The sequence below is a fragment of the Gavialis gangeticus genome, unplaced genomic scaffold (assembly GCF_001723915.1).
Source record: "Gavialis gangeticus isolate Ggan-Ray unplaced genomic scaffold, GavGan_comp1, whole genome shotgun sequence".
Taxonomy (NCBI): domain Eukaryota; kingdom Metazoa; phylum Chordata; order Crocodylia; family Gavialidae; genus Gavialis; species Gavialis gangeticus.
This window is the reverse complement of record NW_017728997.1, coordinates 30983686-30993605: the sequence shown is the minus strand read 5'-3', so window position 1 is coordinate 30993605 and position 9920 is coordinate 30983686.

The following is a 9920-nucleotide window of genomic DNA, read 5'->3' as shown; positions in this document are numbered from 1 at the left end:
GGGGGGGGGGGGGGGCAGGGCAGGGGTGAATGGGGCCCTGAGGCTGGGGTAGGTCGTGGAATGGACCTATGGGATGCTCATCCAGGGGCATGGTGGGGGGAGGGCTGGTCCCTGACACTGTGCACCCCTGGGGAAGGCATAGGGGGGCATGTGCCCCCTAGATTTGTGTATGGGGCAGAGGCAGGCTGCCTGCTGTGGGCTGGGGCTCTGCGCCCTGCTGGTTTTGCCTCAGGAGCTGTGCAATGCTATGTTGTGCTTTCTGCCACCAGGTGGGCAGGGGATGTGCTGCATGACCAGTGCACATTGCCAAGGACAAAGGTAGCAGGGTACAGAGCCCTAATCCACAGCAGGCAGCCCACCTCCATGCCATGCACTTATTTGGGGGGCACATATCCCCCCCATACCTCCCCCAGGAGTGCGCACAGTTCCATCCCACAACCTGTTCCTGCCCCTGCCCCTGCCCCTGCCCCTACCCTTTCCCCACTTCCTCCCTCACTATGCGGCGTCAATCTGGCCTCTTGCCCCTTCCCCTTCTCCTCCACAGACTTATCTGCTGGGCACTGCTCTACCTGCCCCCAGATTGTGTTCCTGGTTACTTGCATGCTGCAGGTGCTCATCTGTGTCTGTGTGCACACTCCCTCCCGCCCGCACCTTTCTGCTGCAGCAGCTGGGAGCCCACACCTGGGCTGCCCCACTGTCCTCTGCACTGGCACCACTGCCCCGCTGGGTGGCCTGGAGGTGGTAGTGACAGTGTCACAGCAGAGCTCGAGTGTGGGCTCTAAAGCCATGTGTGCAATTAACACATTAAAAAAATTAATGCAAGAACCAATTAACTCATTGATTGCATACATTAATGGCAATTAATTGGCAGCCCTAATTTTTGTATGTTCTTTTTAAAAATCAAATGTGAGATCTGTAAAGCTTTGCTCATGGATGAAGCACATAATCTGAAATGCAACAGCAGAGAATCCTGTGACAAGAAGAAGTTGGAGTCTGTTCATGAAGCTATTCCTCATACTGCCACTGCAGGCATATTAGAAGTTACTATCTTCATATCCCATACTGTTGACATGATAGCACATTTTCAGCTGAAAAATCATATGGAGAATGATCCTGCAGTCCTTTGCTCCTGTAGATAATGTAAATGAGTGGTGCTGCTTTTCAGAACACCAGTTTGTGTGTCTAAAAGGTCCCTAGAACATTCTAGATGGTTTGGTGAAGGACCTTCATTATAATTTGGTAACATTTTATATTTACTTCTCAGTCAACAGTGCAAATGACTATATAGCCTGCAGGGACATGGATAGTCAGATCCAATGTGGCTCAGCTGGGCCTTTAAGTTGTATGGATGCTGCTTCTTTCCTCTAGTGGTAAAGTTAATTTTTTCCCATTCCAGTGTTGGATGCCAGCACCAAATGTATAATGCGACACTGCAGTCACTGAATTGTTGAACTCAACTTACAAAGCTGTAACATTCTTTCTTTCTCCCTGTCTACTAGATCCCACAAACCCTTGCATGGCTGTGGAGGAGTCTGTCCTTACAATAATATTCCATATTTTGTATGCAGTTTGCATGGTAGTCATTGACTGAAACACTGATAATTTAATTGAACCCAGAAGACAAACAACAAATATTAATATTGAACATTAGCCCCATTCACAGAGTGCAATGCATCTTGAACAGTGCATGAGGAAAGTCCTGTGAAAGGAAGAAAAAGATCATATAGCTGAAAATGGCAGAGTTATGGAAGCAGAGCAAAGGTTGTATGGGAAACTTAGCTTTGATATTCTTGACCTTTGAGAGTTTAACCTTAACTTTAACCTTCTTTTACTGTAGTTTTTTTGTATTGAATATATCTAAAAGTTGACTGATCAATATTTTTGGGACAGGTTATGCAGGGACACTGGCTGAGTACTTTGGACCTTTATGTTGGAAAAGAAGAAATTCTAGCTAAGCTTCCTAACGTGTACTGAATTGTGTAGTGGTTTGAGCAAGAACAGGAAAACCTGAGACCTTGGTTTTCTTGTGTACTCCTCTTGTGTATTTTCTTTTTAACAAATCACTTAGTCTCTGTGGGCAACAGTTTCTATATATTTAAAACTGAGCTAGTGATACTTACATTCATGAGTAAAGATATACTAATGAGAAGCCTTGAGATACGGGAAAGAAAGATGGCTTAAAAGTGCAAAATATTCTTATTTAAACCAAAGGTATCCAATTATACCATTGACTATTCTTTAACATATTATCATATGTTAAAAAATGTAAACTGATAATCACGACAATGTATTAAGATTTAAGAATAAATCATCTGCAAGCATCCATAAATAAGTTTTTGATAATGTATTTGCTTTTATTTAACTTTCAATTGTCTTCTTAATGCTCAGAAACATGGTGGCTAAAAAACTGAGTTAATATGGTGGGTTTTGTTGAAGAAAATAATCCCTATTTAAAGGTTTGATCAATTGAAGTGATAATCCATATATTCAAAATACAGAATACCAATGGAACATGGAATACATCTAAAAGTGTAATGAACTTTTTATAGTGTGTCCACGATATATGTTGATAAATCAGTGGAGACCTGCCGAGAGAGTATTTACTCTAAGGTTCTATCTGGAATGCACCTTTCCTCTTGGTTTGCAGAGACTGAGTTTGTTAACCTTACAAACATGCTACATACCTCTCTTTTCCAAAAGGTACAGAGGACTGAGCATTGGATGCATTTGTTGATGGACATGGCATGAGGAAAAACTGGGATAGAGCTAGGTGATAATTGTGAAGAAAACTGGTGGTGGACTTAGAATTTATTATGTATTTTTAAAAATTATAGTTATTTTAAATCTTTTGAATAATAGGGTCCCAGAGTTTGAGATACCATTCAATTGTCTGAAGTTTGCATGTTTAAATAATTAAAAGATGATTCTAAAGTAATTATTTAAACTGATATGAAAGTTTTTATTATGGAACAAGCAGAAATTGTCCATAATTGTTGCCCTGAATAAATATATTTAAAACAATGCCATTATCTGCAAAACTCTTATTTTGGTAAATTCCATCTGTCAGTCATCTGGGATACAAAGTTGTGTCAGGAAATAAAAAGCTGATACAAGTGATTTCATCATTAATTAAAAAAAGAATAAATATTGGCTGAACCCCATTTTGGAGGTCCCACATCATTTGAAGCATAACTTGTTTTCATGAAGTCATTATTTGCATGAGGCACATGTGCCAAAACTGTGAGTCATCCGTCCATTTTACTGTGACATTTTGAAGCACAATTATCTGTAGTGGAGTTCTTTTTTGGTAGCTGGCTATGTTGCCCATCTGTGAAATCGTCACTCTACGGAGTCTTAAAATAGGGATGAAACTGTTTTGAGTAAATTTTGAAACTACTTGAACGTCACTTTGAAATTTATTCATCTAGACACCAATTTAAGTATTCTGTATACTTAAGAGTTTGGGTTCTCTAAATTTAAGGTGATGTAGTCCTGCTGGCACCACTTTAGATCATTTCAGTGGCACGGTGAATATACTTGGAAATACATTCTGGCTAGAAGCCTAATCTAGGGCCCACTGAAGTCAGTGGAAGGACTTCTGATGACTTCCATTGAAAAGCACTTCAGGTAACTGGGATTGGCATTGGAATGTAGCAGAGTCAAGTGTTCTGGAAGGGGGAGAAGGGAATGGGGTTGAACATAGTTATTTACTAGTAATGGAGGGATCAGTGCAGCAAAATGTGAAAAAGCTGAAGACAGTGGAGAAGAGGGGCGTGCAAAAGAGAAAGGTCTTTAGACAGCAGCTGGGAGGTAAAGACAGAAAGGCCTAACTCACCTTGACTTCACTGTGGTTGTGTTTTTACTCAGATTTTAGAGTTAATAGATATGTAGGAAACCGTGAAACTGATTGAGGGAAAGCTGATGTAAGTGTGGGAATTCTCAAGCAAAGATGGCAAACCCATTGCTCAGTGACTAGATCCTGGGAGACCTGTCCAGCCAGTTTTATGCATTTTCATGCTGCAGTATGCCAAATAATCTAGTTAGTGGGGAGACCTCAATTTGCTACGGTCTTGCTGTGAAAAAAAATGTTTTACATTTTAGGTTAAACAACAGACTTTTTATTCAAAAGCATGTCGTATTCTCCACAGTTACCTACAGATATGATGAAAAAAAATCCAATTTCAAAGATACTTTTACAATACATATTTGTTTATGATGTTTGTTTCCAGTCATCCTTGCTGCTCTGGGGTCCTAGCCTCTCTCAGTGAAGTCTGCATTCCCCCACTGCTATACAAGGGACTATGCATAAATTCCTTTTTCTTTTCACCCCATTGTAGGGACTCTGTGGGTGTGTCAACATGTGCACTTTAATGTGCAGTAGCCTATTTTTACAGTGCAGTAAAGCGTCACATAAAAAAACTGCAACTACACAAGTGTGCATTAAAATAGGCTACTGTGCATTAAGCATCACTTAAAAACCATGCACATTTGTTACAGTGCATTAAGGCAGCCTAATGTGCATTTCTTTAGTACCTCACATTGGAGATACTAAATTTGATGTGCATTAGAAAAAGCTCCTTAATGCACATGTAGCTATGCCCTGTATGTTCTTATTTTCTTCTTCCCCCATATGAGAGTCTCCCAACTAATGCATCTTAAAGCTATGTATATCTTTATCTGATCTACTTTTAGAGCTCCAGTTATGGATTTCCCTTTTGTGCCAGAGCCTGATCCTACATTCCCATGTCCTCTTCCCTTCTCATGCCCCCTCTGCCTAGACTTATTAAAATTTTGTCTTTTTTTTCTGTCTGTAAGATAAATCATTCAGGGTGTGAAGCTGCTAGACTCACCCATACTCCCAAATGAGTTTAAGTTAGAGGTAGTGTTATGCTGTAAAGTTTTAAAATTACAAACAATTGCAGAACTGCTTGGATTTTTAACTCTACTAAGCAGAGGAAAGGGGCACCATTGTCCCCCACCATTTTCCTCCTTTTCAGTCTTCTGAAATTTCTTATTTTAGAAATTCTAATGCCTGGAGATGTCCTTGAAATATTGGAATTTATCAGAATGAGTAGTCAAAAATTACTGTTACAAAGAAATAACATCAGGTTGAGCAATTGCTTTTGTAAGCTGAATCAATAAAAATATAAACAGAAACAATCTAACTCCGAATAAGATGACAAGTTTTAAAACAATGTTAAAGTTAATAATGTTGCTCTCCATTTTGGAGTATGTGCTTGTTGAAGTTCCCATATATTATTAGATGTGCTAATTAGCTAGATCATTTGTTTTAGTGACCAAATTTCCTTCCAAGGGCAAAAGAAAACTTGGATATTTTTTCTTTGATCATAATCTTTCTTGTATTTATTTATTTGATTGATATGTTTCCTTATGTTAAACTAAGAACTCAGATTTGCATTTCTGGCATATTTTAAACTCTCAGAAATGTCAATGGAGACTATGGGAGAATAAAACTAATATAAAATCATGCACTTAGTAACAAAGGTGAGCACATTTTCAAGAGTTTGTAGATTGATACTTTCTAAAGCATGTAACCACTGTTATTAATGAAGTGTCCCATTTCCTCATATCAATTTTTTCACGAGAAAAAAGGATACTTACGGTCAGATTTTTAGCTTGTGTTAATTAGCATAGCTTGCTTCATTTAAACTTCATTTTAAATATATAGTTCTTGTAACTTTATCTGAATAATGATTAACTTAAGTTCCTTAGATTACTGGCATTTTGCATAGTATTTTTGCTAAATAGTAAATGTGAGAATATAAAAACAATATTTTATTCCAGTATCAAATCACTCTAGAAACAAATTTAGCAAAGGGTCATCTGTATCAAAATATATCTTTTATAATGCATTATGTAGTTCTTGTAGAAAACAAACCAAAGATCTTCCTTTTTGGAGGCATTTTTTAATGTATCTGAGTGTATGTTTTCAGTATGATAGAAGGAATGCTGTGGCACAGGACTGAAAAACTGGAACCATAATTTCTTATGCTCTACACTATGGTGAATTAATGCATTTTAAATCCATGTATACCTTTCTCTGATCTACTTTTAAGAGGTCCAGTTATGGATTTAAAAAATAAGCAGTTCTTTATAGCTGTCTTTATAAAGTATCTTCATAATAAAAGTGTTATTTTAAGTTTTCTTAGAGTCATCATTCATTGTATTGACATCAGAAAACATGTTATCTACTGATCTGACATAAACAGAACAGATTATGGCTATATTTAAGCCTCAATTATGATTTCTTTTAAGAAGCATATTTGACATAACTGCTCCCCAGTGCTAATTGCAGCATCACTTTCAGGTTAGAGTAATGGAAGTAGGCCTTCAGGCAATAGCAGAATATCCGTCTGAAGTGCTATTTAGAATTCTGTTCATAAAGTTAGATTGAAATAGGCAACATATACCAGCAAAAGGTCAAATTCTCAGTCTTTACTCAAAGAGGCTTTCTCTGAGAAATATCCCTTACTGACAAGAATAGCCCAGTGCCATTAATTTCAACTGGGTAACCTCAAGTTCATGGGTAAGAAATATTTCATTTTGGAGGATTCACCTCAATTTTCTGCTTTGCTTATGCTAAAAAATTAAACTCTGATTACATAGTTCCCATACAGATATCAGCTGGATATGTTATTTGTCTTGTTCTTGCTTAAAAACTGTAGTATAGTGTTGCTATGCAGCATTTAATAGGAATTGTGTATTAATTCAGGGGTGACTGAAGTTTTGGCAGTAATTTAAAAATGACTAAATGATTCATAGATGTTAGGGGCTAGAAGGGACCTCTTGAGATCATCAGGTCTAGCCCCTCTGCACTGGGCAGGAAAGACTGCTGGGGTCAGATAACCCTAGCAAGTGGTCTGATCCTGTCTTGTGCACAATTGTGCAGGGAGGGGAGGGGGTGGCTTAAGTATTTCTGAATCTGTGGAAGACATGAGGTGCCAGTCTGTCTGTGACAGATTTGTGTGTGTTCCAACTAACCAGATTCTGAGAGTGAAGGTGATCTAGTCCTAAATAAAAGATCCCAGCTCTTGCATGTATAGCCCATGCTTCCCTGCTGCTCTTTGCCAGGCTTCATCCCTGGCTGCCTGACTCAATTGCTGATGTTGTTAAGTCTAGTGGTGATTGGTGCCAGGCATGAGGGGGGTTTTGTTACAACTCATAGTATTAATTCTCAGTGACACTTCTGAGGCAAATTCCATAGTTTATTGTGTAATGATAATAATGCATAGATAGGGTTTTCTGCTCCTTACTCCTTTAAAATAAAAAGGCAAGCTCATTGACAGAGTGATATAATGCATCCAGCATTTCAGACAGGAAGACACTGATATATTATTATATCATGTTTTGATTGTAGGCTTTCTTCTTCAAAATCTTATAACTTACTGTATTAACTAATAACTATTCCAAAATATAATTTTAATGCTGCTTCATTCATGAGTCTGTAAACAATGTTAAAATGAGAAAATAAATCAGTGTAAGGGAAATAGCCAGACCAGACCAACTATTAAAGAGAAGGGAATGAACTCTTCAGCAGAATTCTTTTATTTATTTGACAATTCTCATATATCTTATTAATGAGTTTATTATTATACAAGTCATTATACAGATACATGACATAAACATGAATACTTTTGAGACGCAATAAATAAAGCATCTTCTCAAAGCTAATTAAAAGAGCTTGCATTTAATTTCTAACTGTATATACTAAATTTAATGTGATTTGGAAATTTAATGTGATTTGGATAATAACAGGCAAATAGCAGCTGGATGTTTTAGTCTGTGATCAGGGGCCAAATTGGCTAGAACAATGCAACTGAAGCCAGGTAGATTATTTCACTAAGGTTGGGCCCTCAGTGTGAAAAGAATAGGCATGTATTAGAGGAAAGGGTGGCTTAAATCAGGATTCATGGGTCCAGCGCATGAATGAGAGAAGGTCTCTTATGGGGAATCCCCTGCTAGAGGGAACTAGGTCCACCTTGGGGGCAAGGAAATAAAAAATAGCGCTGGCAGGGCAGATGGCCAGCAATTTCATGAAAAAAATGCAGAGAAAGAGGTAAGGACAGCTTTGGTTTAGTGGACATCTGTTATTTGGATCCAGACCTCACTTACCATTTCAGGGGAAATTTAAAATACTGAAGAGATTAAATAGCACAAGTCAAATAAAAATAATGTAGACACTTAAATGTAGATTTTCAAAGGTTTTTAGGTGCCTAAGGACATGCGTTAATATTTACAAAAGTACGTAAGCAGGTTAGGCACCTAACTCCCAATCATCAGGTTAGATGCCTAACTTCCTTTTGAGGCATAGGAAGTTAGATACCTAATCTGTTTAGATGATTTCAGAAATCCCACTAGGTACTTATCAGCATCCTTAGGCACCTAAATAGCTTGTAAATCTGGCCTTTAGAAGCCTACATTTTATTGAGTCTTGAAGAGATTTAGGCTGCTGTGTCAATGGGTTCTTAAATACTTGTAGCATTCAAGTTTTGCAGAACCAGAATGGAGGACATATATCCACTGTGAGTGACCCTAAACTCTTCCTTTTTGAACCCACAGCACATGGGCTTTATCTCTCTTCTGCAAACTACTCCACTGTCCCTAGTTATTGTTGTTATTTATTATTAGCTGAGATGAAGGTACTTGTCAGTGAAGAATGAATGTAGGAGGGGATGCAGACAGGTATAAGGAAGGAGCTGGGAAAAAGAATAATGAATTGAGAATGAGGCTGGTAGAAAAATAATAAATGCTTTCTTGAAGAAAAATGGTGTTTTCGTTGAAACTGAAGCATTACCTAAAAAGCATATTGATTTTCAGGAAAATCCCTGATGAAGAAATATTTTGAAACCAAAAAGTTTTTGTTTAGGAGTATTGTCACCTAAAACTTCACATTTCATTTTGATTGATAGTGTGATGAAAGATATCCCTTTTCCTTTTTTGGATTATTCCTGCATGATTGCTGGACTTCATGTACCACATTACATAATAGCTGAAATAGGGCAAGGTGTTACTTGGTACTGATGCAAAACATCTTTTTATAGAGAAAAGTGTCTCCTGTTTGTTGTAACAAAACAACAGATTGTGCATTACAGCTATGGTCCTGCAGCGCAATAATATAGAAATAATACAAACATCAAAAACCAAAACCAAGAGTTGACATTGTAAAATGAAACTTTCTCCCCAAATTTTCTAGAGTTGTTGGGGTTTTTTTTCCTGCCAAGAATATTACACAAAGTATTGAAACAAATGTTTGGGTTTGCCCTGAATCCCGATGAAAATAGCGTTAAAAATGCCAACATGTCCTGTACCAGGGACATGCCAGGCTTTCCTGGAAGGACGGGACTAGGAAAGACAAGCAAGTCTGCAGGCAGGGAAGGGGTGACAGGATGGTTCCCAGCCAGGGAGCGTGACAGGAGTGGGTGCTGGGGATGGAGATGGCAAAAGGCAGTGAGGGGGCACGTGGGCATGGGGGCGAAGACAAGGGCTGTAGCTAGTAACTCCCCAGTCGCCCGAGGAGGAGCGAGGCGTCGGGCCCGGGGTGACGGGAAGGGGAAGAGGTGGGCGCTTGGGGCCCGGCGGCTGTCGCTGAAGGGGCCTCCCCCTCGCGCCGGCGGCGGGGAGGAGGGAGTTAACCCCGTGGCGGCGGCGGCGGCGGCGGCGGCGGGTTGCTAGGGCTGAGCGCTCTGTGTCACCCGGATGTGAGTGTCATGCTGGCCCCGGCTCGGAGGGGTTTGGCAGCGGCGGCAGCAGAGAAGCGGCGGCGGCGGTGGGCGGAGGCGGAGCGGCCCCTGGCGTCTCGCTAGGCGCTGCCATGGGGGCCGGGTAGCGGGCAGGGGCGCGGGGCAGCGCGGCGGCGGCGGCGGCGGCTTCTCGCGTTCATTCCTCCGGCACCGGGAGCG